At 32.8% G+C, this 13,831-nt stretch overlaps 1 protein-coding gene and 1 non-coding gene across 2 annotated transcripts in view; both read left to right on the top strand.

Annotated features, from left to right (window-relative positions):
* LRP1B (LDL receptor related protein 1B) overlaps positions 1-13,831 on the top strand; it is a 1,191,264-nt gene that overhangs the window by 736,972 nt on the left and 440,461 nt on the right.
* LOC126010606 (U6 spliceosomal RNA) lies at positions 6,651-6,757 on the top strand. The gene has a single exon (XR_007496627.1). It is a non-coding gene; the product is annotated as a U6 spliceosomal RNA (small nuclear RNA).

Raw genomic sequence — 13,831 nt, 5'->3', positions numbered from 1 at the left:
GGTTACTTCTGGCAATGTGCTAAGAAATCGCTCCTGGCTCAGGGCACCATGTGAGACACTGGGTATCGAACCCAGTTCTGTCCTGGGTCAGCCTACCACCGTACTATCACTCAGGCTCCTATAATTGTAATATTTTATTGTTCTATACCACACCCTATAAAAGAGATAGGTTATATCTCTCTTATACACTAAATTTAGTAAATTAAAGGACAAAGCATTTTCCCCTTTGATTTCAAATTACATTCATATTCTACCAACATACTAAATTTTCTTTGTTACTGTACAGGTCTGATACAATTTTCCCTACATTTATGAAATACAAATTAATATAATTATTTTATTAATTTAGCATATTTGTTCATTAGATAAATGCCATATTAATATATCACAAAGAGAGTAACATTTTTCTTCTTTGATCAACATTTGACCCATCTACTCTTTAAAAGCTCAATCAGACACAAGTTAGACTTATAGCCCATGAGTATTACTAGGTGTGGCCTAAAAAACAAAAAATAATTCTGTACATAAATTATAAATATTAAGCAAATACTATTACAACCTTAAGAAAAAATTTTTTCTATTAAAACAAATTTTAATAGATAAATATCTTAGTTCATATATGTGTACTTACCTAATGGATAATAAATAAATTTATTTTAATCAAGATTCTCTTATTTTAATATTTATAATAAGTATACGACTTCATTTATTTCTGTGAAATCAAATGAATTATTTTCCTGTGATAGAGATACATGAAGTTTAGTTTTAAAATTTGATTACTGTTTCTTCTTGATGTCATTTTTTATTAAAACCAAATAAACACTTCATATTGATATTCTAAATTTTTACATGGAACCATACATACTCCTATCTAAGAAAGTTGAGAATATCAGGCAGAGAACTTCATATTTTAACATTCATCCATTTACTCAATAGGTATTTATTAATTATTATATAAAGTGAGCCAGTTATTGTCAACATTTCTTCATTTTCTCCTTAGCCATCATGCCAGTATATTTTGACAATATAGGAACAGTTACTGTGTGAAATGCCTAAATCTTAATCTGTGCCAAAAGTATGGTGCTATGAATAAACTCACTACTATCACAATGAGCTTTCTTTTTGAAATTAGTTTAACTTATACAAAATATTTAGCAAAGTCAGATACTTAAATTAAGACAAATTTTTAGGCAAAATAATTTGATGAATGTAACAAGCTTATATTTCATATGGATAAATAATTTTCTTAAGATTATCACATAATTGTCCTGGATTCAAAGAAAAAGGAAATAGCATATAATTAGAATATATATTAAAATTTAAGATAGTAATAACACATAATTATCAGCAGAGATTGTTGTGGAGCACTTGAGTGAGAAAGGCATATGTTATATACCAGTAACATATTAAGGAAAATAAATGACTAGGTAAAGACCATCACTAAGGATATAGGCAGATATGATGCATGTAGAATAATGGAGTGATGTGCGTGGAATGCAATATGGGGATATAAAATAGGCAAAAGTTCCTGGTTTTAAATAAATCAAGAATATATAATCTGCTCTAGATTACCTAGTGTTAATTTGAATTGGACCTTGTATAGCACTGACAGTAAGAAGACCCTGGGTTGCTTAGCAGTTTGGGAAACCCCCATCCCGAAATATATATATATATATATATATATATATATATATATATATATATATATATATATATATATATGATAAGGGAATTACAAAAAGTCAAATTATATCATAATAAAAGAAAATTTGGGAAATTAAGTTAAAGAAACAAAAGGCTACTAGATTTAATACAAGGGAAAATTTCTCTTTTTTTTTCACTATGGAAGAAAGTCAGGGACAAAAGCACATAGATAAAGGAGGAAATGACAGAAAGTAAGAGGTTAAAAAAACAGAATAAGAGGAGATATGTTACATGGAATAAAAGAGGGATCATGACAATATGATGCATTAAGGTAGAACTGGAAAAAATAGGAGACTGAGTACAGATAATCAAATTAGCATATTACATTTAGCATTACAGAAACAGACCCTAGAATGAGAATGCAGTTCAGAAAGTGAGAGAAGCAGGATGATAAAGGTGAAGGCATGTGGCACAGGCTTAATTTTGAGTCAAGTCTTAGACTGATTCCTTGGAGAACTGTGAAATGTCAAACTCACTTCAAAGCCAGGGAGCTCAACCTTTAAAAACTCCTCTCTAATCACACATTTGATTAAGGGCAAGCAGGGAGGCCATAAGGTCAGAAGATTTCTGGTTCTCAATACCTCTTGTAGAAGTAAGGTTCTAGTGGCTGTCCTTTGAAGAAAATCAAGTAGGTCAATTGTTAGTTAAAAGACCAAAATTTGGCAAGACTGCTTAGGAAAGGTACATATTAAATATTTGCTTTTGAGGTAGTAAGCACTCATCAAAATGAAAAATGACAGTTTCTATGATGTCTGGAACCCAAGCTTATATATTTTTCATTAATTTCTATCTTTGATTTCATTGAAATGTGTCTGATTTTATTTTTATGTTTATTCAAAATGTATTAATATAAAATAACTGTATTATATTTGATTGTTGGGATAATTAAATTAGAGAGATAACATTTTACAGTAGCTCTTGAGGATGATGTTTAGATATATATGTAGCATTAGGATAGATTTAAAGGCTAAAATATTTGAAATTTAAGAAATTCATAGTGATGATATAAAGGGTTAATAGTAAACTAAAAGGTCTTGTAAACAGAAATCATTGTGGTTAATAGTTTCTGCCACAAGATAAAATTTTTAAGCAACATGAATGGCAGGGATTGATTTCAACATGAATCAAGATGCTTATATGGTTCACGCAACAATGATGATCAGTTTTGAAGTTGCAAAAATAAGAAAAGAAATGTTAGAATCAAAATTAAAAACAAGTATATAGTTTGTATCAGGCATTAGGTGAGGTTAGAAGCTAGTATTAGCCTGGCATAAACCAAGAACCAAGTACCAAATCTGAGCTAAGATTTCAAGTTCAGCAGATATCAATAGAAGGAAAGCGTGTCATATTGGAACATGATTGTATAAAGATTTCGTGAAAATAAATTGACTTCACATACTAATTAAGATTTGATTCTTTTTCTATTTGTGTAAAACAGAGAAAAACACAAAATCTACTTTTCTATAATTGATGAAAACGAACTATAAGCTGAGTTGTTCATGGGATCATCAACATAAGTAATTATCTCTAAATATGTCAGGAGTAGAGGGAAAATGCTGTAAAATTGTCAGTGATTTATAAAACAAATTAAAAATGTTGGTGGCTAATTGTGATAGAGCGATGATGCAGTGATATGGGGAAATGAATATGTGAATTCATGCTGTAAATGTTTTGATATTTTGTTCAGTGAGTGTGACCTTAGAATTTTTTTCTTATTTGTTTAAAATATTTTTCCACTTGTATTATGGACTCAAAGATACCTGTTTTCCTCAGCCATTTCATGTGATAAATATTTTCTTCATTTTCTTTACTTTTCTGTTTGATTAGGGCTCATACTCAATGGATCCTGGGGCTTACTTCCGGGTCTGTGCTCAGGGAGCATTCCTGGAAGGCTCAGGGGACCAGTTATGGTGAGAGAGATTAGTCCTGGGTCATGTGCATGCAAGAAAAGAATAGTTGTTCTATCATGCCTGTTGTTCTATCATACCTGCACTCTCTCTATAATGTCATGCTGTTCTATTATACCTGCACTCTCTATGACTTATATATAGAGATAGATAGATAGATGATAGATAGATAGATATCGATATATATATTGACCTATACATAGATATATATATATAGTTTTTGTTTGTTTGTTGTTGTTTTCTTTTGTTTTGTTTTTGGGCCACACCAGGTGTCACCCAGGGGGGTTACTCTTGGCTATGTTCTCAGAAATCACTCCGGCCTGGGGGACCATTTGTGACCCCAGGGAATTGAACCGATGTTCATCCTGGGTCAGCTGCATGCAAAGCAAACGCCCTGCCACTGTTCCATCGCTTCGGCCCCTCTATGACCTGTTTTTTATATGACTTATTATCTACTATGCAACCTTTCTCTTTCTTTTAAAATAAGTTCAGTTTTCTCTTTGGAGGCAAAAAGAAAGTCATTTCTCTTCATACTTATCTCAGACTAGGGTTCTAAAGATAACTGCGAAATCGATTTTAGCTTTTTTGTTATATAGTCAGACACTTGTAAATTTATTCAAAAACAAATTTAAGCATACATTTTGTCAGATAGCATACTTCTATTGTATTCTGCTTAATACTTTTTGCCTAATGATATTTACTCAACAATTAATTTTTCATGCTGGAGAGGCTGTGGAAAGAGCACTTGCCTTACTGACTTGGACTTGAGACCCAGCACCTCATAGGCTCCCCAGAGATAGTCAGGATTGATTCCTGATTACAGAATCAAAAATAATCTTGAGCATTTCTAGGTATGAATCCCCATTCCATTATTTATTACTGGATTTTTTAACTTGATATTTCTATTCTTTCTGAATCCTTTACTGGTAATTATACATCTATTTTGACCTTTCTTCATATCTAAGGCTTTAAGTACCAATAAATTGTACTGCTTATTCTTTAAATTTATTAAAAAGTTTCACTTTAATCTTTGCATCACATAAAATACTATATCTTCATCTATTTACTTATTTCTTTTAGGAATAGATTTGAAAGTTCAGCTTCCACTAAAGCTTACCATGTCCTCCTACCCTTCATCTGCTAACTTCCATTTCTAAGCATGCTATTGTTATCATAAGTGATTTATCTAAAGCTTGAAACTTATTTTAGATTTACCATAGTGATTTCCAAATGTTTATAATGCCAATCATTTCTTCTTACTGAATAATTCTTCAATTTTTGATTTTTCTTTACTATAATTACCAAACTCAGTTCTGATCCAGATGGAGTCAATCAATAAATACTTTTAACTTCTTAAATTTGACTGCCCAAAAAAGACATATTCCATAACATAAAAACAAATTTTACATGTTTTAAAACTATCTCTATATAAATTCAAAATTTTTCTTCTTTTATTAAAAAAACTTGAGTTAAAGTGACTTTATGAATATGTATGTATTTATATATTTCACTGGTCAAATATTACCACACTATACTATAAACTTTTGAAAATAGTCTATGGAACTTTTCTTTTAACTGCTTTTTATAGTCTCATTAAAAGCATTGCTAAATATCAGTTAAATCAGATATTTAAATAAATTTGAGAATTGATAGGTAGTGATTGACATACTATATCAGATTTCAGTAAGTGAAAGCAGATATTGTTGATTGCTGCATAGAAACATTAGTGATGGGGTAGAGTGGTGGAGCAAGTGGTAGGGCATGAGCCTTGCACACACTAGCCTAGGACAGACCGCAGTTAAATCCCCCGGCATTCCATATCGTCTCCCAAACCAGGAGAAATTTCTGAGCACATAGCCAGTAATAACTCTGAATGTCACCAGGTGTGGCCCAAAAGCAAACAAACAAAAGAAACATTAGTGATGTGTATTTTCCTAATATATCATCAACATGTGTCTGATGAGTTCAGAGCTAAAGAGACTTAATGAATACTCTATTTAAAAAGTTAATTTTAAGGGCTGGAGATAGAGCACAAAGGTAGAGCATTTGACTTGCATGCAGCCATTCTAGGACTAACAGTAGTTCTAATCTCGGCATCCCATATGGGCCCCCATGCCTGGCAGAGGTGATTTCTGAGAGCAGAACCAGGAGTAACCTTTGAGCACCACCAGGTGTGACCCCCCAAAAACAAAAAAATATTAATTTTAAATAATATTACATAGCCATTTATGTGTCAGAGTCATATCAGTGGTATACAGTTTAGTATTTTAGAATTCTGTTTGAAGTCATAGCATGGCAGATAATATAAACAGAAAATGTGTATTATAATGGAGCAAATTACAAGAACCCAGGATAACAATGTAGCAAGAAAAGTGGACATGGAGCCTATGTTTTGGCAATGAGCGCATAGCCAGTAGTAACCCCTGAGCATCACCAGGTGTGGCCCAAAAACAAATCAAAAGTATTTTATTCTTTATATGCTTTTCAAAATTGTTTGTTAGTCCAACATGGATTACCAGGAATTATTGACTTATATTTATATGTAAGGCAGACTGGAGATAAGGAAATAAGTAAATTACATATAGATTGAAAAAGAAACAGCATATGATATGGGATGATAAAAATAATAAGTTATAGGAATCTCTATGTTAAACAATTATTTTGAAAAAATTCATAATTTTGAATTGATAGGTAGGCATATTACAATAATTATTTTATATAATTATTCTGTAAAAGAAAATTGTGAATTTTAAATAAAAATCAAATGTTGAACTTCAGAGTAACAGAAAACTGCTGCTGGAGAGGTACTACAGTGTGTAGAGTGCTTGTTTTGTATGTCCTCAATCCAGATTTTATCCTCAGAATTTTATATGGTATTCTGAGCAATACCAGGGAAGATTCTTGAGCAAAGAGCGAGCAGTTACTCCTTATATTACATGCTTCATTCCAAAAAAAAAAAAAAAAGAGTGATAGAAAACAGTGTTAGATTTAGAGAAAAATAAAGCACCTTAAAAATACTTTAAACTTAAGAAATATTCAGTGCTCGCTTTGGCAGCACATATACTAAAATTGGAATGATACAGAGAAGATTAGCATGGCCCCTGCGCAAGGATAACACGCAAATTCGTGAAGCGTTCTATATTAAAAAAAAAAAAGAAATATTCATACTGTTTTTCAGAAAGACTGGACTAGATGGCATTCCCAATAGTGGAATACAATTACATATCCACGCCAGCACTGGTTGTTCTTGTTCTTTGTGATGTGTGCCAGTATCCTTGGCATGGGATAACTCATTTTTGTTTTCATTTACATCTCCCTGATGATTAATGATGTAGCTCCCACATGATCCAGCAATAACACTCCTAGTGATATATCCTATAAACACAAAATAAAAATGCACTCTGCACTCCCATGTTCATTGAAGCTTTATTTACAATAGCCATATCTGGAAACAACCCAGATGCTCAACAACAAATAGTGGTTAAGAAACTGTGGTATGGAGCCGGAGAGATAGCATAGAGGTAAGGCATTTGCCTTTCTTTTTTGTTTTGTTTTGTTTTGGTTTTTGGTTTTTGGTTTTTTAGGCCACACCCGTTTGATGCTCAGGGTTACTCCTGGCTAAGTGCTCAGAAGTCGCCCCTGGCTTAGGGGGACCTTATGGGACTCCGAGGATTGAACTGCGTTCCTTCCTTAGCTAGCACTTGCAAGGCAGACACCTTACTTCTAGCGCCACCTCACCGGCCCCAGGCATTTGCCTTTCATGCAGAAGGTCATCGGTTCAAATTCCAGCATCCATATGGTCCCCCGTGCCTGCCAGGAGCAATTTCTGAGCATGGAGCCAGGAGTAACCCCTGAGCACTGCCGGGTGTGACCCCAAAACACACACACACACACACACACACACACACACACACACACGAAACTGTGGTACAACTAAACAATGGAATACTGTGTAGCTCTTCAGAACATGAAGTCATCAAATTTGCCTATGCATGGATGGACATGGAGACTATTATGCTGAGTGAGAAGATTCAGAGGGACATGGGTAGACACAAGGTATTCTCATCAATGGCATTTAAGAAAAATAACAGACAGATTAATAATACCCAGAGACAATAGAGATATGGGCTGGAAGACCAGCCCATGATATGAAACTTACAACAAAGAGTGGAAAGTGTAGTTAGAGAATAACTGCACTAACAACTACCATTATAATAATAGTGAGAGAAAAAAAGTAAAATGCCTATCCCAAAATTAGGCAGGGTTTGAGAGAGAAGGAAATGGGGACATTGGTGTGGAAAAGTTTTATTGGTAAAGGATGGTGTACATTTAATGACTGAAACCCAACTACAAACATTTTTGTAACCATAATGCTTACAAAAAGAAATTAAAAAAAACTGAAAGCAAGAGGACACTGGACAAATAGTACAAAAATATACTTTAAATTAAAAAAACATAAAGAGAAAACATCCAAGTTGGTATATATAATTTAGAATTGTAAATAAAATCTTTGTTTGGACTTGTTGATGTATGTGTATTGTATATGATATTCCTTCATAATAACACTTTAACATTTATTTGAAATATTTAGTGTTAAAACCCTGCTTCATGTCTTATAAGATTTACAAATAAACCTTTCCACTAAACAGTTTCATTTGAGTCACTAAGTTCAATTTATTCCATATCATCAGTTATTAGCATATAACAAGTATATAATTAATATTTACTGAGTACAAAAGTAAATTCATTTGAGAATCATTCTTCAAACTAGTGAGAAAAATAAAATAGAAAAATAGTATTCAAGGTTATGCTGTCTTTATACTCTCTTCCTTTAAAAGTGTTCTAAATTCTGTGCTTGAATTCTTTTTATATTTTTGGAACCTCTAAGCAATTGTAATACATTCAGGATTTATTGACTGATTTGAGATTGGCATATATTTCTTTCTCAAAACAAAACTTCACATAAACAATGAAATAGAAAACATGGTGAAGACTTTAAAGAATAGGGATTGTTCCTCGTTACACTGCATTCTTCACAGAGGATAGCATATATTAGTTCATATATTCATAAACTATAATCACTTTTACAAAATTATATAATTTATTAAACTTACTGCTCAAATATTAAATATTACAGTCAAAGTCTGTCAAGTAAAAAACAGATCTCATGCTGAATACCTGCTATAGCTACCATAGTATTTTGTTTTGATTGTTTTAAATTTTATTAGTCTTTCACAAGTATAGTATATACTATTGCCTTCATACTAGCAGGGGGTACAATGATATTCTTGATGCTCCTGTGGATCAAAGCAATTGCCTATATAAGTTTATGCTTGCCTTTATTACAAAAACTTGGATATTTTTGTTACCTTGTATTTTTCTTAGCATAACTGATAAAATATTTATAGGAAGAAATAGTAATTTTATTGTAAATATCTCAATCCAGATTTATCTATGTATCAGGAAAACAGTTTAACAGAATAGATTTGATTTCAATGAAAATTACTTAAATTAATTTAAATCCAAAAATCTAACTTTTAATATTTTATTTAATAGTTTTCTTCTTAACAATGTTCACGTATTTTTCCATATTCCCTTTGCATTCCCCATATAAAATTTAAGCATTGTTTTCTCATAGTTTTTATTGCTCTAAAAATACTTTGAATCATTCAAAGATAATATAGTGCTTTGAATAAGTATATTTCACGATTGAATTGAAACAGTCCAAAATATGTTTTTTACAGTATTTTGTGTAAACTGTTCGGTATTAATGAAATTGTCATGTGTATTACAGTAATAAGTTTAGTAGGATGTTTAGGTAATAGTTTTCTAAAATTTTCACTTGCAGACATATTATACAGAAATATTTATATTTATATATATTATTTATTATATGAAAATATGCAGAAATATAATCTACAAATATAGAAATAAAAATACTTTATGATATATATTTGCATATTATTTTGGAAAGATTATTACACAGTTAAAAGTGTTTAGATATCATTTTTAGTTAAACATCAGTAATTTTCTATTTTTCAATTATGTACATGTCAGTAATCAGTTGGAGATTAGCTTATGACATCTGATCATTTCATATTTTATTGCCAAGGACAGTGTGTATTTTGAATTCTTCTAATACTATTATTGTAAATCTTCAACATTATTGTAAATGTTTCATTTACCATTTTGTACTTTTCGATTTTGTAAACATAATTTATAATTTATACAATAAAAGAATTCCGTTAGGGGCCAAAGCCATACCACTGTGGTAGGGTGTTTGCTTTGCATGCAGCTGACCTGGGATGAACCAGGGTTAGATTTACAGCATCCCATATGGTTTCCCAAGCCTACCAGGAGCAATTTATGAGAGCAGAGCAAGGAGTAACCCCTGAATAGCGCTGACTGAGGCACAAAAACAAACAAACAAAGCACAATAAGAACTCCACTTTAGAAAATACTGTTATGGGAAAAATATAAATTATGTAAATAGCATTCTAAAATTCTCAAGATTTTGGTATTTTTTAGAAGTATTTTCAGGGCTACATTCTCCAAGATATAACTCTCAAAGAAATTTCATACAGTATAACAATTATTTTATTATGCTAAGATTTGATTTAAAATAGTATAAGTATAATATATAATTCCAGTATTCAAGTTTAATCTAACTTCCTGATTCAAAATCCATTGACAAGGAAGGAAGGAGGGAGGGAGGAAGGAAGGAAGGAAGGAAGGAAGGAAGGAAGGAAGGAAGGAAGGAAGGGAGGGAGGGAGGGAGGGAGGGAGGGAGGGAGGGAGGGAGGGAGGGAGGAAGGAAGGAAGGAAGGAAGGAAGGAAGGAAGGAAGGAAGGAAGGAAGGAAGGAAGGAAGGAAGGAAGGAAGGAAGGAAGGAGGGAAGGAAGGAGGGAGGGAGGGAGGGAGGAAGGAAGGAAGGAAGGAAGGGAGGAAGGAAGGAAGGAAGGAAGGGAGGAAGGAAGGAGGAAGGGAGGGAGGGAGGAAGGGAGGAAGGGAGGAAGGAAGGAAGGAAGGGAGGGAGGGAGGGACGATGGAAGGAAGGAAGGAGGGAGGATGGAAGGAAGGAAGGAAGGAAGGAAGGAAGGAGGAAGGGAGGAAGGAAGGAAGGAAGGAAGGAAGGAAGGAAGGAAGGAAGGAAGGAAGGAAGGAAGGAGGGAGGGAGGGAGGGAGGGAGGGAGGAAGGAAGGAAGGAAGGAAGGAAGGAAGGAAGGAAGGAGGGAGGGAGGGAGGGAGGAAGGAAGGAAGGAAGGAAGGAAGGAAGGAAGGAAGGAAGGAAGGAAGGGAGGAAGGGAGGGAGGGAGGGAGGGAGGGAGGGAGGGAGGAAGGAGGGAGGGAGGGAGGGAGGGAGGAAGGAAGGAAGGAAGGAAGGAAGGAAGGAAGGAAGGAAGGAAGGAGGGAGGGAGGGAGGGAGGGAGGGAGGGAGGAAGGAAGGAAGGAAGGAAGGAAGGAAGGAAGGAAGGAAGGAAGGAAGGAAGGAAGGAAGGGAGGGAGGGAGGGAGGGAGGGAGGAAGGGAGAGAAGGAGGAAGAAAGGAGAGGGAGAAAGGAGGGAGAAAGGGAAGAGTAGGAAGCAAGGAAGGAAGGAAGGAAGGAAGGGATTAAATTATTTAATTTTTAATTTTAAAACAGTGTTCACAGATATTATTTATGTTCATTTTTTATATTCAATTTCTGTTAAAGGAGCAAATAACTTATTTTTATAAAATTTTTTATTTATATAAATTTATATATATAAAATTTATTTTATATAAAAGTTTGCATAAGTTTAGTAGACATATGCTAAATATAACCTATTTTTTGTCAATATTTTAGAAGGAAAAGTTATTTCTATAATTAGACTGGATTTTCCATGTTATTATATCTTATAAAAATCACATAGGTTTTGCAAACAGAGACAATAGTAATACTAATATTCATGATAGCATTATTTTAAATATTTCAGATATATTAATATTTATTAGAACACATACTTTTTTAGTAGTAAAGGGTCACTTTGCCCTTTGGGATCTCACCAAGTAAAGCTCTTCTTAGGTCATTCTTGGCTGTGATGAGCTACATTATGTGATTGAAGGTATAGAACCCAGAGCCTGGCACAGGGGAGGCATATGCTTTACTATTTTAGTCAAATTTTTACTCATCTCCTGCGATTTTTATCATAATAACTATTTATATTACCAGATTCACATTGCTAATATTTTGTCCTAAAATCCCAAATGAGGCAACAATTTTGGCCTCCTTTAGTTAATGTACTTAATAAATCTATAATTTGAATTTCACGTAAACAAATCTTAACTTTAGTAAAATATAATTAAATTTCATACTTGCTGAAATTTAGATCATCCAATAAAACATTGTTGGGTTTATTTCCACAAAGCTTTCTTCATATATATGTATTATATCTTATAAATATGTCTTATAAATAGATATATCTTATAAATAATGATACTTTTGGGTGGATCACACGCAGAGGCGTTCAGGGGTTACTCCTGTCTCTGTGCTCAGAAATCACTCCTAGCAAACTGGGATGTCAGAGATTAAATCCAGGTCCATCGATCCCAGTTCGGCTGCATGCATAGGCAAACACCATACCTGCTGTTCTATCGTTCAAAAACCTGCATGCTTTTGAAGACTAATTATATAGGTGGGATTCTAATCACAACTTTTTTTTAATCTGGGTAAAAATTTATTACATTTATTTTATATAATATTTTACATTAAAATAACTGCAAAATTAATCAAGCCAAAAAGAATAAATACATATATTTGAATATTTTCATTATTAAAAATAGCTTTAATGAGTAGATACAAAATATAAATGTAGCGGGGTGGTTGTTTTTTTGTTTATTTGTTTTTTGTATTTTATGCTTAGTTCCACCTCTCTTTTTTTGTTTACTTGTTTTTGTTTTTTTTTATGTATGTTTGCTTGCTTGTTTGTTTTGTTTTGGGGCCATGCCTGGCTGCTTTCAGGGTTATTCCTGGTTCTGTATTCAGAAATTATTCTTGGCAGGTTGTGGGACCATATAGGAAGTAAGGAATCGGGACTCAGGTTGGATGTGTGCATGGCAAATGCCCTACCCACTGTGCTATTGCTCTGCTCCCTCCACTTCTTTTATTCATCATCACTTTTATATATTTTTAATTTTTGTTTCTTTGAATTAATAATTGTCATATTTTTCAAAACTTGAATGAGTACTATTTTCTCATAAAACAAAAATTTTAGTGGAGGGAACTGAGAGATAGAAAAGCCGTAGAGCGTTTGCCTTGAAAGCTGCCGACCCAGGACTGACATTGGTTGGAATCCGGGCATTCCATATGGTCCCCCTTGCCTGCTAGGAGCTATTTCTGAGCACAGAGTCTGGAGTAACAGCTGACCGCTGCAGGATGTGACACCCCTCAAATTTTTTTTTAGTTTACAAAGCTTCAGAAAAAGGAACGTATTGCTTCTAAAAGCATGAATGCCTGTATTGAAATATTGCATTTTTTAAATGAATCCATGAAAGAAATTATGGATCATGTACCTTCTGTTTGTCTATATTTTATTTCAACATGTTTTATTATTCATACTTTATGTTTCTTTCTGTATTACATCTTCTTTTCCCCTTCTCCTTTATTATTCTTATTTATTTTAAAATATATGATGTAAGAATTTACTAAAGCAGATGCTACACTATTTTATTCCACATTAATTTTACATAACATTCTTTTTATGATAATACTGAAATAAGAAAGTTTTGTTTGAAAGATTATATGCTAAGATGAATTTATCTGTAAAATATATAAATTACTTTATAAAATTAAAATTGATTTTAGCAATCTAATTGAGTAAAGTTAAATATATCATCTTTTATGTCTTTTCATAAATTAATATAACAACAAATTTTATAAACTTTTCTAATTAGGGATAAAGAAGTAATAGAGAATAAAGAAAGTTTCATAGTTATTGTATTTTGAGGTTAGAAAGAGAAAAACTGCTTTTTAATTAGCATTGTGAAAAAACTCAAGTATAAATTTGCATCTAAAATCCACAATATGTCAGAATACAAAGTGTAATAATCTAACACGGAGATTCTTGAACAAAATTATATTTAAGTCATAAAAAATAGAAGCAGTTAAGCACATCTGTTAGAAAAATATTTCAGATGGATAATATCAGTCAAATATTTGAACATCGGATATTTAGTTCATTGTCTTTAATTGTATTGATGAT

The sequence above is a fragment of the Suncus etruscus genome, chromosome 5 (genome assembly GCF_024139225.1).
Source record: "Suncus etruscus isolate mSunEtr1 chromosome 5, mSunEtr1.pri.cur, whole genome shotgun sequence".
Classification (NCBI taxonomy): domain Eukaryota; kingdom Metazoa; phylum Chordata; class Mammalia; order Eulipotyphla; family Soricidae; genus Suncus; species Suncus etruscus.
The sequence above is the reverse complement of the archived record's forward strand: the minus strand, read 5'-3'. Positions and strand labels throughout refer to the sequence as shown.